This window comes from Ctenocephalides felis, unplaced genomic scaffold (assembly GCF_003426905.1).
Source record: "Ctenocephalides felis isolate EL2017-DRISC unplaced genomic scaffold, ASM342690v1 CF-g0.4_SCAFFOLD_01604, whole genome shotgun sequence".
Lineage (NCBI taxonomy): Eukaryota > Metazoa > Arthropoda > Insecta > Siphonaptera > Pulicidae > Ctenocephalides > Ctenocephalides felis.
This window is the reverse complement of record NW_020537758.1, coordinates 48822328-48841052: the sequence shown is the minus strand read 5'-3', so window position 1 is coordinate 48841052 and position 18725 is coordinate 48822328. Positions and strand designations below refer to the sequence as shown.

At 27.3% G+C, this 18725-nt stretch overlaps 1 protein-coding gene across 1 annotated transcript in view; it reads left to right on the top strand.

Annotated features, from left to right (window-relative positions):
- Positions 1 to 3605: 3605 nt before the first annotated feature.
- LOC113373899 overlaps positions 3606 to 18725 on the top strand; it is a 407940-nt gene continuing 392820 nt past the window's right edge. Inside the window, exon 1 of the mRNA XM_026614164.1 lies at positions 3606 to 3651. The gene's annotated coding sequence lies outside the window, so the exon portion shown is untranslated. The remainder of the gene's footprint in view (positions 3652 to 18725) is intronic.

Below are 18725 nucleotides of genomic sequence, written 5' to 3'. Positions count from 1 at the left end.
TTTCATCCAAGGTATGAAATCTCTTGCTGAATTTTCATCTTAAGTTTTCTTCGCAGATTGTAATAATGGCTAGAATCTACCATTTGTGGTCTGTGATGAAAAATAAGTTCAGCATTCCTTGGTATGCTAAAGTGCAATCATAAATTTGTACTATGATGTTTTAATGTATGACAATACCTTCATAAATATGAATTTTTCAACCTTATTATTTTTTTAAAAGCCAATTTGAATTTACAATATACAATGAATTTTACATCTCATTCTGCCGAAATCTTAATTAACCCAGTGCTATAATATTAAATAATGTATACATAAAATCTATTTTTTATTAGCTTTTATTATTTCTAGATGAAAAATTGTTTAAAATTTATAAGAAATAATTAAAAAAATTGGTTTTTATGTACAATATATGTCGCAGATATTTGTGATATTTTTCATTTATACTGGCCACCTTTTTATTTTGCAAATAAATTAACACAAAGTGAAAGAAATCATATTGAATGATTTATTTTTTATTTTGAGTGTTCGAACATAGCTTTTCATCTGTAGGAACAGGGCTAAGAAAATTACTTATTTAAGAAAATATTTATAATTTTGAATATTTTGTTAAGTGATATTTATTAACTACATTTTTGAATGTAATGTATAGATTTGCAAACCATGTTAACTCTGGATGATTTATTATTACGTGTATTTTAAATCAAATTTACTATTAAAAAAAAATATGTTCATCGTTTTATGGATGTACGTTGTGCTCTAAGAAATTAAAATCAGCATTTGTGATAGAGCAGAATATAGGCAAAAGATTATGTCAAAATATTTATAAGTATTTTTTGTTTTATTTATTATATTCTATATATTAAAAAAATAACTATTTAAATATGCAGAATACATAATAAAACATAAATTATATTTAAAAAAATTAAAGATATCCAAAGAAAAAAATACAAAAAAACGAACTATATCGAAATTATACCTTGTATTTAAAATTCAGTTGTACCCAATATAATCAAGTATGGCACTAAATTCTCAATGTACTATTTCATGGTCGAAAACATGAAAAAATATTTTTTTATCGATTAGTAACCCTGATTTTATAAATTCAACTGTATTCATTCATTCTCGGTGAAGGACATAAAATCTTCCAGTACTCTCACAAGTGAAATATAGAGTGCCGGGACCGTTGGAAAATAAACCGCGTTAATTTATGAACAAAGTTCAAACAGGTTCGTGTACCTGTTCCTGGCTGATCGTAAATAATATTTCTGGGATTATTGAGTACACGAAGTCACCCCTTTTCTTGTATTCCGTCTTATGTAAAAGGGTTGAATAAAGGTTAAAGTTTTTTTGTTGCCTTTTATTACGCGGAATTGTCAGCTTCATGAATGCAACCAGTGAAAATTTGTTATTCCAATGCAAATATCGTATTGAAAGGAAAATTGAGTTAAATGTTTGATAATTTCTATCATATTGAAATTTTTTTTGGAAACTTTTGCCATGTAATGTAAAAAAACTGAATCACAATGTAAAATGAATCAAAATGTAAAAATATTGGACAACAATTTTGTTTTCTAGGAGTTTTCTCATTACAATATTCGTATAAATTAGACATTTTATTAAGATGAAACTAGATCAAATTGACTGAACAAAAAATTAAATTTCTTAAACCTTGCACAATAATTATTTTACCAACATTTTTCTGTACTTATATATTTTTCTTATTATAATCTTTTTATTCTAATGTATAATTTAATGAAATATTGCTCTAATTGCTCTTAGTGACAAAAGACATGTTCACACATGTACAGAATAAAAAGCATATCTTATCCTTTTTACCCTGGAACCAAAACAGCTCTCGTTAAATTTTTATAGTTAATTGAAGTAAAACTTCTTTAGGCGCGACTAGGGTGTAAATCCGTACAAATGCAACGGAAGTCCGTTACGCCCGAACTGTTCATCATTCGCTATACGGGACGATTGTGATCAGCTGTCGTGTATGTGAATAGATTTCTGTCGTTGTATGCGTACCGGCATCAACGTTGTATGCGTGCCAATATCAACAAGGAAATTGGCATAGATAAATAAACATTTTAAAGTTAAATCGTAGTACAAATCTTGATTTATTGAAAAATGCCTGAATCAGAAGAATATTTTACCCTGTTCTTTGAAAATAATAAAACAAATTAAACATTTGGGCCGTGTACTAAACGTGATTAGAATTTATTTCTATATTATTCGTAGTTTCTATAAATCTTTGAAATTATTAAAATAAAAAATATTTTTTAGGCAAGTCAGATATATATATTATATTACAGCTGCTCAAAAAATGAAATTATATCGCCAGCGAAAAAGTAAAAAAAATACAAGCATCAATGAATGTATGTTAATTTTAATTACATGACGTTCTTCAAACACAATTATTACAAGATAAGTGAAATTGTGAAAACAATATTTGTTTAGGCGTTGTAACATAAACCACGGTGTGAACGAATATTATAGAATTTATATGCAGCAATTACTTCATTTCTCTAATGAAGATTCAAGTCGTAAATGCTAATTACAATGACAAACCGATCATGTCGTAATTGAAGTATGACTTTAATTCTATTATTGTTTTCAAATATTATAATTATTTTTAACGCTATTATAAATATGTAATTTATAATTTATTATTATATAAATGTGTATAATGGTCGACACTAATAAATGTGTGCATCACGAGTGTTACGATTACTAATAAACATTACTCAAAATGATTATATGAATATGATGTATTTATTTTTACTTAAATTCCATCTTGTACAGTAGCAAATAAGTTTTACTTCAATCGCGTGTGAACCTTTTTTTTATTATTTCTTTCCAAACTTTTTTTAGGCTTCCAGATCATGTGTATTTCCTTTAATTAATTATCAAAGTTTGATTTTATAAATAATTAATCTGATAATCAGTTTTGCGTTTGTGCTTTATAACTTTAACATTAAGAGAAAGCACTTAATTGATATTATTATTCAGATTGTAAAAGACATTTTCAATACTGACATTTAATTTCCTTATATATGTGATCAAACGTTTGCTTCTGGATTCAATTTATTTTTAACTATCAAAAGTAATAATATTTTGGAAAAAAAATTGAATCAATCGTTTATTTGTTTTATAGTACTCTATTTTCAAATTTGGAGGCTTTACCGGATCAATGGACAAGTTATTCAATGGACAATAGATTTTTTCTCTGACCCCAAAAATTATTGAAATTCACTCAAAGTCCCATATCGGAAAGAAATAAGTCCAGTATTTCAACCTGTTTTAAAATTCACTCGAGAAAAAATAGTTTTCCAGGACATCCATTCCATCCTGTGGGAACAAAGATCGTTATTCCCCTTACAAATTACAGTTAACCATTTAAGAATCAACTTGTCCTTGCATGTTGTTCATAGTTTTTGCAAAACATTGTTTGGATCTCTCCCTAATTTTAATTTTTTTGTTATTGTATACCGTTACCGAAATATAGGGGTAACTTTCGTTTTCTCTAAAATCTATTGCCCTATTCTAAATCTAGGATCTTTTCTGTTTCAGACAAGAATTTTAAATACAACTGTGAGAAATGAGGAAGTTGGAATCATAAGTGTTAACAATGACGTCCTGGGACAGTTGGTGAGTTTGGTTTTATATTGTTGGCCTTTTATGAGAAAATTTGTTTTATGATAAAACTTAATTTTAACCTATTCATGAGTGTGATTGTTTATATTATAATCGTGGATATATTTTCTTCCGTATTTAAAAGTATAAACTTCTGGTATTTATAAATTGATTTTCGAAAGGGTTTTTTGCTACTATAATGAAAATATATTGTTAGTGCAACAGTGGTACATAAAATTATGTTTGAATATAAATATTCAACTGAGATTTCAATAGAAAATTTAAGTTTTTTTAAACCTATGAAATAAAACATTTCTATTTGCGGTTTCTTCAATTTTATTACTCTATATTTAAAAATATATTCTCAGTGAAAATTTCTGTTAGGAATCTATTTTATGACCCAATATTTTTTCAAATATTTTCTATAAAAATTATCATTAAATTTTTGACATCGTTTTTGAATAGGATAAAATTTTGTGCACGATTTTGTAGACTCTAGATTAAAACTATTATTATTAAAACTCTGAAAATTAAATTAAAACCCATTTTCAACAAATTGTTGTATTAAAAAACGCTTTAAAACACATTTACTGATCCAAGGATATCAAAGAAAAATGATTGAGAAGACTATTCAAGTAATTTAACCAGGATTAATTAAAATTTCAATGCATTAAAAGTATAAATATAAAAAATGAGGGAGGATACATTTTATTTTAATTATTGCGATATTTCATACATTTTTAATCAACATGGAAATCCTATTAACACAACATAAATACTCGAAACACTTTCATATGTATACGGTATTTTTTCTTTTGAAGTATTTATCTACTGTTTCCCTCATATCATGTCATCGTATGGTTATTTCTAGAATATCTAGAAATACAAATACCTGTGTAAAATAAGTTATAAATTTCACCAGTATTTATATTACGATAGACTTTCCCCATAGACAAATCTGATTCCCATAATAAAACGTTGCAACAAGTATCGCACCGACGATATCAGAAAATCGTCCCCTAATAGTATTTGGTTTTGGGCACACCTGCTTTAGTGATTTTAGCCTAGACTGTTTGATTTCAGTTTGATATTACTTAAATTATTAATTTATTAACAAAAAAAATATCTTCAATATTCACTTTTTAATTTGGAAAAAAAAAATAGATTAGGAAAATTAATTTGATTATTTTAGTTTATGTTGTAAGCAAAAAGTACTTGAATTAATACCATATATGACTTACACCTACCTACTTTCATTAGTGAATTTTGAGAGAAAGTTAATTGATACTTACCATTTGGATGTAAAAATATACTCTGAAACAATACTATTTTAATTTCAACTTGTTAATTTGAATATAAGTTTTGAGATAAGTTTATTAAAAACTTTTTATGTAATAAGTATAATTGGAAAATTGACTTTATTGATTTGAATATAGTCTCATTGAAAATGTACTGAGTAAGAAATTACATCAAGTATGATCATGAACGTAATAAATTACTCCTCATCCTTTTTTTGTCAGTCAATAAATAGTACAAATTTCTGAAAAATTCTAACTCAAATAATATTCAAAATACATTCCTTAGAAATATTGTTTTTCCAGAATCGACCCTTATCCCCATTCGCCAGAATCTTATCTACCTCTCGATACACTACAAAATGTTACATTTTTTAACTTATCTTGGACAGGTTGTTATCACGTAAATAAAAAATCGTATATATTTTCAATATATGTCACAATATGTGTTTAGATGCCCCTATATCAAAAAGTGTATTTACTCAGGTACCACAGGCGACGAAAAAAGATATTGCAGTTAAATATTCTTAATAATCTATAGATATAACTTAATCTGGAAGTAAATGTAGACACATATACTAACACAAACATACAAATACACGCATATATATATATATATATATATATATATATATATGTATATACATAAAAAATATTTTAAAAAATGCATCGTTAACCAATCGAACCAAATTTTGATCAGTATAGGAATAGCTATACAGGTTAAAATTTTAATCGTCTGATACAAGTGTTACTTTAGTCCACAAAATATTGGCCATTTTTATTTATTATCTTTCACATTAAGAAACCCCAAAAGCTACTATATCATCCTATACATTTTTTTTCACCATCAAAAATGTTTTTTTAAACTCGCCGCCCACGCGCCCTTTAAATGACTGGCTTAAAATTATAACCCTTACAGGTAACTTGTATATTCAAGGTGGTATACTTTTAATTAAGATTAATATGAAAGATATGAACAATAGTTTTTAAATAGCATATGGCTTTCTAGATAATTATATATAAAACCAAATTATAGATTAGGTATATTAGTAGGTAATGAGGACACAGGTTTTTTGAAACTGTGAATTATAAATTATAAACGTGGTGGTAATTGAAAATGTTTATCAAGTTATTTTTAAGTAGTGTATATGTATACACTGAATTCAGTGAAAAGAGTTTAAATCTAATTCGATAAATATAAATTATAAAATAGATAAAAGCAGTACTTTTTTCCTCCGAAACATAAATATATCAATAGATCTGTTTCTCTCTATTCTGGAATTTTTATTTGTCAAATCAGATTTATACTTTTCTATGCCTGAATTTTTGATTTAAACTTTTTACTACTTAGCTAATATTTTTTGTTCATTACATCTAGTAATGCAAATTACAATTTTAATGTGAATTTTAGGACAATATATCCTTAATATCTTAGAATTTTTATGTTGATGTTTGATGTCGTTAATTATCAATACAATTATTATTAACAATGTTATTTTCATGCTTTGCTTTTGTTACACGAATGAAACTGTGTTTTTTACAATCATGATTAAATGCTTAAATTTTGATGGAACTTGCCAATATCCTTTTTAGTACATTTTTTTAGAGGAGGACCTCTCAAAGTAGTTCAATTTTGAAAATTTTATATTAATAATTTAACAAAAAGCATTTATTTTTGAAAACTTGGAGCAAAAATATTTACCGTTACAGATCCAAAGTTTCAATGAACCAAAATAACAAAAATTAACTACAATAACCGAAAAATGGACACAGTTTCACCGAAGCTCTCAGCTGAATGTATGTATTAGCATATTTTTTTTATTATAGTTCTGAGACATTATTGTATATGAGTTTCACAGGTTTTTTAAAGTTTTTTAAATGAGGGCCTCTCAATGTAGATCAATTTTGAAAATGTTATGCTAGTAGTTTTACAAAAAGGCTTAATTTTTAAAAGCTTGTATCAATTGTGCCATTATTTTTGACTGTGGTCCTAGAAAAGCTGTTTACGGTTACAAATCCAAAGTTTTAATAAGCCAAATTAATAAAAAAATAGCTACAATAACTGAAAAATGGACACAGTAGCACCAAAGCTCTAGATAGCACTTGAAAGCTCATAATTTTCAAAATACATGAAATAATTTTTTTGTAATTTTTTTTCATTATCTATTTCATTTCTGAGGCACCATATGTATACGAGTTTCAAAATTTTTTTAAATTTTTTTAAAGGAGGACCTCTCAATGTATATCAATTATGAAAATATTATATCAGTAGTTTAACAAAAAATCCTAGAAATGTTATTTACGGTTAGTTTTACCAAAGCTCTCGGTTGCACTTAAATGCTCATAATTTTCTATATACATGGAATAATTTTTTTTCTGATTTTTTTCATAAAAGTTCTGAGACACCAAATGTTTAAAAGTTTCAAATTTTTATATATATTCGAAATTAAATTAGAATTATATTTTTAAATAAATTATTTTTTTCAAGAACATAACACCGAAAATCATCACTACTCTCGAAGATTATTAGGAAAAATAACATGCATCTACTATAATTTTTAAATCTTTTTGAAATCATATTAAGTGTATATTTAAATCCACAGTATATAAATATGTTTTTTATTGTTTTGAAGTGTAAAATCGCTGACGGACGTATATAATCATTGTATATATGTGTACCGTACCTGGCGGACACTAAAACTCCGCGGGGCGTAATAAACATCTGCTTGTTATTAATAAATTTTTACGATCATGCCGTCTTGTTTTGGGTTATTTGAAATGAGATCATTACTGATCTTTAAACCTTTTTCACACTTCTTGGGGTATATTAATATCGATCATGATCGATCTGATTTTCGAGAAAGAGAAAAACAGTTTTTTAACTAGAAATATCAGCCAAACTTTGTTGAAGCTTTAATAATTTGAACTTCACTACTATTTAATAAATATTATTGCTATTAAATAAAATATTTTGAAAATTATAAGTAATTAAAATAATCCATAAATAAAAAAACACATCAATTTGAAAAATAGAGTATTAAAACTTTACACGTTTTATCGACAACTACGATTTATTTATTGACAATCTTACTAAAATGCTAATGTTCAACTTTTTAATTACACAAAATTTTTAATAAATATTATTATTATTAAATCAGATCGATTATGATCTTTATTGCGACCCCCAAGTTCTAAACGAGACAGCTCTTCTTGATTTGGATGTTATCTGCAAATATAACACTTGGAGTTCCACAAGGATCCGTTCCAAGACCTGTGATACGTTTATTGATATATTTATATTTTTAAATTGCAAAAAATTTTATTCTACCAAGAATATTAAATTTTCCAGTATTTGTTTAGTTCAGCCTAGCTTTATCTACATACAGGAACATTATGCATTATATAATAACTAACAATCTATTATATAACTTTATTAGCTCAATCAGTACGAATATGTTCCGAGTTCTAATTTAATAGAATATGTAAGATAGCTATATTTGCACGTGGTCAAGAGAAAATTGTACCTGTGTACACCTTGATTATATTTCTTATTGCATTATCAACACTTTAATTGAAACGGTACCCTTTGATTGCGGTTAATTGACTTGTATGATAAACCAACGATTGAAGTTTAAACGAAGTTATATTTATGGCTTAGCCAAGTCTGGGAGTGAAAATTATTAATATGGAGTTTGTAGTTAATAATAACAATAAATTTTGAAATGTTAAAGGTTAATATTTAGAATCAAAATCAAGGCCAAACAAGTTAATTTTATGTAATAAACATAAATCTCAAAGCGACTTATCTTGTGCCTTCTCAAAATATTTGAACAAAGTAATTTTTTTTTTTCATTTTTATAAAAAGCATATATAACCCTAAGTTTTCACTCTCTTACTGAAAACCCCTTTCTGAAAAATTCGTATAGTAATTATTTATAAGAATTGGCGAACTGCATAAGAATTTTGAGAAGGCAGAAAAAAACGTAATGGGACGTTATTATAAATCCTTAATATATTATATTTGACATATAAGGTTTTCAATAATTGGAGCAGAAAAGAGAAAAAGTTTTTTAACGATTACGCAATGCTAAATCCTTAATCATTGTTCCTTTTAAAATGGTATTCAATATTTTCTGTATGTTGGCCTAATCAGTGCATTTCATTATTTAACGCACTGTTTGTATGATAATTCAGTGCGTATGCTTTGCATATCAAAATAAATTCGAATGCGGCACCATTGATCATGATAAAAGATAATTGGCAATAAGACCATGCTGTGTCTATTTCTGTGTCTATTGCTCTGGGCTAATAAATAAGTATCTACAAGTGGCCAACTGGATTTAATTCAGGTAATAGTCTGGGAACTGATAGAATAAAATTATACATCTATAACTGGTATTTACTTGGATATCTGTGAGGGGTTTAAGTGGGAAAAGAAAACAGCCAAAATCTTAAAAAAAAACTTAATTCTTTTTTCTTATCAAACTCGTTTTTTCTCTTGAATTGTTATAATTGAGCATATTAAACGTATGTTTTTCTCAAGTGATTTTAATGCATTAAAAATACTTATTTTTTTGTATACCGAGCGAAATGCATTTACGTATCTCAGACTAGGTTCTTTGTCTGGGTATGTCGAGCTCAAAACCGCTCCCCTCATTTGCTCTTCTTATTTGGTTAGTATATGTCGATATATTCAAGTGCAATGATAAAAAATTGTAATTCGTTTCGGGATAATATTTTAACTATGAACTTGTACCATTTTTGACATCTGCTTGAGCTTTTTGAACTCTAATTAAAACTAGTGGGGTGTATGGCATCGTGCCTTAAGGCAAATTGCTGGAACTTTCCGTACCGTAACGAAATATTCGAGGAATACTGAATGTTTTCAAATAGATTATTATTAATATTGTAACATTGTCTAATATTTATAAAAATTATATGAACTCAATTGCAAAGTTGAAACTATTTGTTTAAAGTATATTAGAACTATAGTCAGAATTAAAAATAAAATCGGAATTATTTTCGATATACAAAAAAATTTTTTTTTTGAAAAAAAAAAAGTTGAACCAAAAAATTTTTTTTCCAAAATCAATTATTTTGTCAAGACAAGCTGAAAGTTCTTCCAATCATTTAAATCGGACGCTTAGTTATCTCAAAAACTGTCTTTTTTACATATTTAGCTCTGTATCTTTGAAATGGCTGGGCCTGCCTTTGCCAAAAACTAATAAATACTTCTCCCAATTATTACTAATTGAATGTTTTTTTAGATCATTCAAATCGGATACTCCGTTCTCTCAAAAACTCGATTTCTATTTTTTGCACTCTTTGCTCCGTATCTCCGAAACGGCTAGACCTGCCTTTGCCAAAAACTAATCAGCTCTTCTCCCTATCAATAGGAAATTTGTATCCATACATACACACACACACCGATTTTTTCAGAGGTATGCCAAAATGTTCAGAAACCTTCAAAACGTCGAGAAATGAAAAAAATTTCAATTTCGATTTTCGGCCCATTACAATAACTTACCCTACGGGAAGTTAAATTTGACTAATTTTTTTTTATATTAAATACACAATTTTATGAACAAATCTAAAGTACAGGAACAATTTTCATTTATTATCTGCAACTTATAAAATTATTATTATCCTAAGTAGCATGCAACTTTTGAGCTTTACTATATGTAATGTAAATGTAGAGTACTTTTTTACCTTAAGGAATTTCATAAACTTGTAAATTTTTATATTTCTGCAGTCCAAATGACTTAAATAGATTGCTCGTTAGTCAGTCACTAGATGTTCTAATTGTACCAGATTTAAGAAGTCGACGAAAAAATTGTCAATAGTTTCAATCACTGCTTAGAAAATAGTCTAAATAACAGTATAATCTTCCAAATAAAAAATTTCAATTTACAATTTTATTCAAAATATCTTCTCCAACCAGCCCTCCCACTATGATTTGCAACTTGCAGGTTCGGCACAATCGAATACTGGTCGTGGTTTTATCAATCTAAATATTTTGCGATTGATAATGTTACTAAGTTATTGTTATAGTATAGTTTAACACGAGTGTGAATGTTGTATATTGAATCAGGTTAATGTTAAAGTATTTTCATATAATTATCAATAATTTTAAAACATAATCATGATTCATGGCATTGATATTTCTTTGGTAATAAAGCTATCGCTTTCGATATTAGAAATATGTGTTGTTTTTGAATACTCGTTAGATTTATGGCTTGAATTTATTGATTCTGATATAATTACATTTTAGTACACTTGTAGTAAATTCTTTAATAGATATATATTATCACATAATTGCATTCATTTACCTGGGTGAATATTAATAGCTGTATATTTTCTCTGGTGTAATCTATGTAATTTATAGTCGCTTTTTAAAAAATGCATTACACTTCTGCTTCTTTTTTTCCTTTTTTGTCTTGGTACTTACGGTCCTTTAAGGTTTCTGATGTATATTAATTATTCTATAAAAAACTCATAAAATTCAAGTTTCAAATGTAAAATTATTTGTAAAAAAACTAATAAGTGATATAATGAAATTGAAGACGTAATTTTATTTAAAGGCAATAAAGTATTAAATAAACACACAAAAAAACTACATAAAAGTAATAAAAAAATGTGTTCACTAAAATTTGTTCAAGGATAGCTCGTTCCGAGGTTTGGCCCTTGCGGAACTCCGCTTTATATAATGACAGTATACAATTAGAATTATTTTAAACAACAAAAGATATCAAACCTTAAAAGTAGGTTTCTGGTGATTCATTAAATGGAAAACCAATATAATACATATTTTCTCCACGTTGTTATTTCTAACTTCTCGGCATCATAAATATTATTTATCGAAATTTAGTAGCCGCTCGAAGTGAAATAGAGTTACTTAACTTTATTTATAACATTCGAAGGTACTATTTGTCTTTTATATATTGTAATCGAAGTTCGATTTTTGTTTTTCTCTATCTCTTTGGCAGTTTGCAAAGTGGCTTATTGATAGAAATCGTGACATGTTTCGCTACGCACAATAGAGAACTTGCAAAAAACGTTTGGGTGCGATATGGGTGTCGAACGTTCTACTTGAATAATTGCCTCGATAAAGGTAATATACTTTTGTTTTGGTCTTTATAGGAGTTATAAATGAAGCAGTAGTAAATTTAAAAAAATATTTTTTTTGTTTATCAAAAATCAGAACATTAATTATATTGTATGAGCTTTGGTGGGCAAGTAAACTTAGGAGAAAATCAACTAAAGATGAACATTTTCAAAAATTAATTTTTTTTGAGATAGCGCTTTTTTATTGTATGGGATAGCAAGCATTAAACATTTTTAACAATAATGTTGTATATTACAGCAATGCCTTAAAGTCATATTTAGATCCACATTTTCAAGTGAAAATTAATTTCACTAACACTTGATCCTTTATCCAAAAGGTGGTTGCACCTAGTAGGCATTTTGGAGTCAATTTGTTTCTATCTACTAATGTTTTTAAAAAACTCTGACATTTAAATCTTTTGTATGCCGATATATTACTCACCTTTATCTGAATACGTGGGGTCTCAGTTTAGAAACCAGAACAATACCTACTTACTATTATATAAGTTGAGGCAACAATTGGTGCCAGTAAAGGCGGGTGGTGAAATAAAACCAAAGATTTTTATGTAAAATATAGATAAGATGTTTAGTTTAATCTAACCTATAATTAGCTAATAAGAACAAAATACAAATTCCAATAAATTATTAAATTACAAGTTTTTTTATTTAATACATAAAGAATAAATGCAATATTTTTTTAGTGGTTGAGCACCAATAATCTTTTTTCAAAAATGCATTTTTTCTGGCCATATAATAAAGTAACATGGATGAAAAAATAGAGATGCCGCCTAATATGTCTTGATCTCTATTTTTGATTTTGCTTCTTGGCAAGTTGGCAAATTTACTGTATTGATATTTATTTTACGAGATACAATATAAAAATTACTTCCTTGATTTAATGTCTAAAAAAATAATAATGAATTTTAATAGCTCGAACATTGTTTTATAAATCCCAAACATCCCATATTAAAAACCTGCAGTTTAGTATTTTTTCTTTGCCAAATTATAAACTAATTGTTAGTGAAATTATTTAATTTTTTTTTTTTTTTTGAAAAAATGTAGACAAGTATAAGAGGTCCACTTGCTTTTTAAGTATCGCTAAACTGTACTTATGTTCTCTTAAATATTTTTAAAATAAAAAGTTAAACTATAGCTAGTTCACACTTTTCATAAAATATAAATTTAGATTTTTAAAAAGGAAGTATAAAACAACTAAGATTGCTAAGATTTACATTCAGAAACGCAGAATGATTGTCTCAGTCCGACTTATTTGTCGTTTTTATTAACATTTAATCATTTATATCGCATTGTGTTCTGTATCGAGACATACAACAATTTCACTAGTAATAAATTTAAAAACAATTGAATTTTAAATTGTTATTATCGTGAACTATGATCTCTAACTCGAACTCTAGCTATTTCCAATGCCTATTTCGTTTCGCCTGTCCATTTATTGTAAAATCGAAATTATTTGCGATTGTGCAATTATATTCATTTTGATATTCAATTCAGACAGTTTTCACGATTCAGCTATTAAAATTGTGTAATAATATACACATAATATTGCACTTGTAGTTTACGAGTTTCTTTGTGAAGGAATTATTGTTTTAGTTTAATTATTCATATTTGATATATGTAGCATGGCTCAAGGTGATTTCAGTAAGAAAAAATTGTAAAAATTTTGATATTTACTTTATTTTTATTTTTGTAATTGATACTAATTCTATGTTTTTTTATGTGGTATCATCACTTATTCTATTTATTATATAGAAAAAAACTTTTTTCACTTTTCTAAATTCGATGGCTTTGTAAAAATCGTAACGATCATTGCAGATCTTAATGTCTAATTATTTCTACAAATTAATTTTTAAAATATTAACCTAGAATCTTGTTCAGGCATTTTTCAGTACTTTTATGTAATAAATATAGAGTATTGGATTGATTTTAGAGTGTACTTGTAAATTAATCAAAACGCAATTTATTGAAATTATTGGTAATAACTAAAATAGTAAGATTTAAGCAATATCTAATTATGTATTTTATATTTATAGTAATTGGATGAAATAAACGATAATCTGTTTTTTCAGTTTAATTTCACTTGTGGCTCGAAGTATTCTCAGTTGGTTGACAAGTATTATCATAAAGAATATTACTGATTAATTAAATTTATACAAAATCTTCAATTATTTTGCTTATATCAGGCAAACGCTTCAACTCTTTTGAGAATATATAATTTTTTCTTCAATTTGTTGCGACCTATAGTTAATTATAATAGAATTGTAAGTTCGATAGTCTGGGGTTAAAAAATAAAAAATTCTATGTAGTTGCGTTAGTTTTGAAATAATTCCACATCAGATCACAATTAAATTTTATGTTTATTTTAAATTTTTTATTTTAGGCTATGTCGCCAAATTTATTTTTCAAGTATCTAAGGCACTTTTTTTATTGACAAATATATCCATTTATATTTTCAATATTCATACATTTAACTATTCAAACATAAAAATATAACTAGTGGGGTGTATGACATCATGCCTTACGGCAAATTGCTGGAACTTTCCGTACCGTAACTAAATGTTCGAGGAATATTGAATGTTTTCAAATAGATTATTATAAATATTGTAACATTATCTACTATTATGCTACTATATATAGTTGAAATTATTTGTTATTAAAGTATATTAAAACTTTAGTCAGAATTAAATAAATTCGAATTATTTTTCAAACAATTTTTTTTCCAAAATCAATTATTTTGTTAAAACAAGCAGAAAATTCTTTGAATCATTTAAATCGGACGCTTAGTTATCTCAAAAACTGTCATGTTTTGCATATTTAGCTCTGTATCTTTGAAATGGCTGGGCCTGCCTTTGCCAAAAACTAATAACCACTTCTCCCAATCATTACTAATGGAATGTTTTTAGATCATTCAAATCGGATGCTCCGTTCTCTCAAAAACTCGATCTCAATTTTCTGCACTCTTTGCTCTTTATCTCCGTAACTGCTAGACCTGCCTTTGCCAAAAACTAATGAGCACATCTCTTTATCAATAGGAATCGAATGTTTTTTAAACCATTCAAATCAGTTGATTCGTGCGGCCGAAAACGTGGACGAAAATTTGTATCCATAAATAAGAGAGCAGCTTATTGTATGAGCTTAATTTGGATGCTTTTATATACAACTTTTTTTAAACTTTATTAATTTGGTGGTATGGAATACAATTGTCGGGCAGTGCTCATAAGACTAATATAGAAATAATATAAAAATTTCAGAACAAATTTTTGAAGATTGCCTTAGGCGCACCAAAATATATCCCGAACTTGTTGATTCATCTCGAAACGAACACACCTACCATAAAAGATGTATTAACAAAAACAGCACATAAATATAGAAACAAGCTCATCAGTCATCCAAATGCACTAGAAAACTTAAAAAAATAAGAAAACAATCTTAAAGAATTATTAGACTTTATTGTGCAATGTATCAAAGTTTTATTTATTTAATTAGCCGCCATTGCACGTGACTACAAATGCAAACTTTATATCAGCATGTGTACCTACGTCTACTACGCTATCATATATTACACATTTCGTAAAGTTAATATAAATAATTGATAAATTCAGGATTGATTTGAATGGTGTCTTTCTGTCGTTATCAGAAATGCGGGTGGCTGCACTTACACGCGCGCACACCTTGCACTTAAACACGATTCAGCTTAGGTCTGGATGTAGGTGAGGAAATACTTATTGTTAGAACTAGTGCGGACATTGTGATCATTTCGGATCGAAGAAAATTTAAATGTAATATTATCTAATTTAAATAGTTGGGTTTTGATTAATTTTGTTTCAATTCAATTGCTAATTCTAAGATACAATTTCATTATCATCAATGCTTAACCCTTTCGCCACGAATGTCGTTCATGGACGACATCCACATGACGTGCTGTATGTACGTGTTTCATCCATAGACGGCAAGTTCTGTGTCGATCTTTGCTTAAAGATTTATCACTCTGAGTTTAAATTCCTGGTAATTCTAATTTTTATTGTTATTTTTAGCTTTCCGAAGGAGAAGTTTGATTTCGACAATTCGTTTGTTTCGACGTTTCAAGCCATTCTGATTCGAATGAGACCAAATTTGGAAAAAGTATGTGTCTCTTTGTGTGCGTGTGTGTGAACAGAATTTTTACAGTAAATCGACGTTTTCTCGGAAACTGCTAAACCGATTTCAAAAATTTAGAAGCCATTCAATGTATCTCGATGAGGACTAGGGTTTATCAATTTTGTGTGATGATCAGCCAAGCCGTTTTTTTGTAAATAGCAGAAAAGTGAAAAAAATAAATCTTAAGATACTTTTATATTTGCTGAATTGGAAAGCTAAGCAAATTATTAAATTATCTATTTTATTATAGATTTACGATGAACAATTAGTATATTCAGAGAAAAATCTTATCCGATAACAGGGCTATCATAATTAATAACAGAACTTCTTAAATTAATCGATTAAGAATTAGTTCAACAATGTACAATTGAATCAAATTAATGGTAATAAAAGCATTTATCATCATTTTGAGTAATTACGGTAACTAAAGAAGTCCTATTTTAAATGTCAATTTTTTTTGGAACGTCAAAAATAAAAATAATAGAGACACATAACTTTACTCATCTATATTAAATTGCAGATCAAGAAATAATAAAAGTATCCAGTATCCAGCAATTGAATTATCATTAATATGATGTTGGTTGCATATGATTATGTTATATTTTATAAACTTTTCAAGGGTAAAGTTTATAAATTCGCAAAACAAAACAATTCTTTAACTTTGATAATATTATGTTTTCTCAACGTTTCAAGTAATTATGAAATTTGACTTTTCTTCAAATATTAAACGATATGAAATAGAAAACCATAATTTGACTAGCTTGAGATTTAAATGAGCATTAGAAATGCATAAATAATTTGTGAAACATAAGATGTAAAAATAAAAAAATTAACAAAGATAATAGACAATTTGGTATATATTTCCAAAATTAAAACTAAAATTTCTAGAAGAAATAGGATGATTTTTTAAACACTGTCAGAAATACATAAAAATTTCAATGAGCTAAATAGATCTTTAGTAAAGTTTTCTATTTGACGTTATTTTTAGCAGTAAGAAATACATAAAGAACTATGTGCACGTTTTAATTAACTTTTTTTTTTGACTGCTTAATAAATTTTTTTTTTGATAACTATATTTTTTTTAAATTTTAATTGGCTTTGCTTACTCTGAGCATTTAGCCCTCTGCAACACTTTATTTATTTACATTCTACATTGTTTTTTTATGTAATATTCAATTTTATATATGCTTTTATACATTTTCATTCCTATTTTTTTTCTTCTTCGATTTTCTTCAAATATTTTCTTCAATTTGGATTCCTTCGTTCTTTCTCTTCAATTCTTGCTAATTTATTTCAAATTTCTAATTCTATTCAACACCTTCCACTCTTCCTTCTATTTTATTTCTTCATTCTTCTTTTTAATCTCAGACAGTTTCAATATTTTTTCTTCTTACTCCTACTACAACTCAGTTATTCGAATTCTGTAATTTATATTTTTACTCCTAATTTTTATTCAAGCTCAACTTAACAAATCCAATTCTAATTCATTTCAAATTAACTGTTCTTAAATTCTAAGTCAATGACAGGATTCGATCCGAAGATCCCTTGCCACATAACTACTATCTAAAACCTCGTTAAAAATGTTTGGTTAGTGAAAATTGTATTCTGGCATAACCGAATAAATTGTACTAAAATTTACTACAAAAAAATAATAAAAGTGCCTGGCACAATTGATCAAGGGTTAATGCATTATTTCAATGAGAAACTATTTACTCATCTTATATAATAATATGGAAAAACCCTTTTCACAATAAATCTGTTTAAATCTCATTTACATTTCTCATAACACTCTTCAAAATTCTTTACAATTTCTGAGCCTGTTTTGACCTGTTCGCTATTTATGGTAGGGATGGCTAAACAATGATATTATTCCTTCAATGTACAATGTAGTAATTTCTTTTGTCCGGTATCGATTCATTGTTCGATTAATCGATAAAGTGTCTAGGGCCACCGCACTTACACGGCCACCACCACAGTGCGATTTATGACGGACAATGTTTATTGAAGTGCAATTATTTAAACAAAGAGACAATGCATGGCGCCCGACTAGCTTCGACTGCTTTTATTCTTGTCTTATATGCTATTACAATGATATGGCGTAATCAGATTATTGCCCTGGTAGTACATTCAAAATTATTACAAATATACGAAACCATAGCATATTGTTCAAAACTTGGAGATTCAGGAAAGGATTAAACCTAAGCTACAAAGAGTATCCAAATATTTAGGTATTTCTGTTTATTCATGTCATGTCATTCATGTAGTTTTATTACGTTAACAGTTTTTTTATTTTTAGCTAGTAGTTTTTTAAATAAAAGCATTGTCCAAAGTAATAAAACAGTACAATATTTTGTCCTTGCACCATCAAAAAATGAATTCGTTTTACAGTAAAAGTTTCAGCAAGGCGCAACAAACAACATAGAGTAGAGCGGGTCCTAAAGGACCGCGGGTAAGAAGGTCCACCACCAAATATCTCAAAAAGAAGTGACTTTAAGAATTTTTTAACAACAATATTTGAAAGTAGGGGGAAAAGAT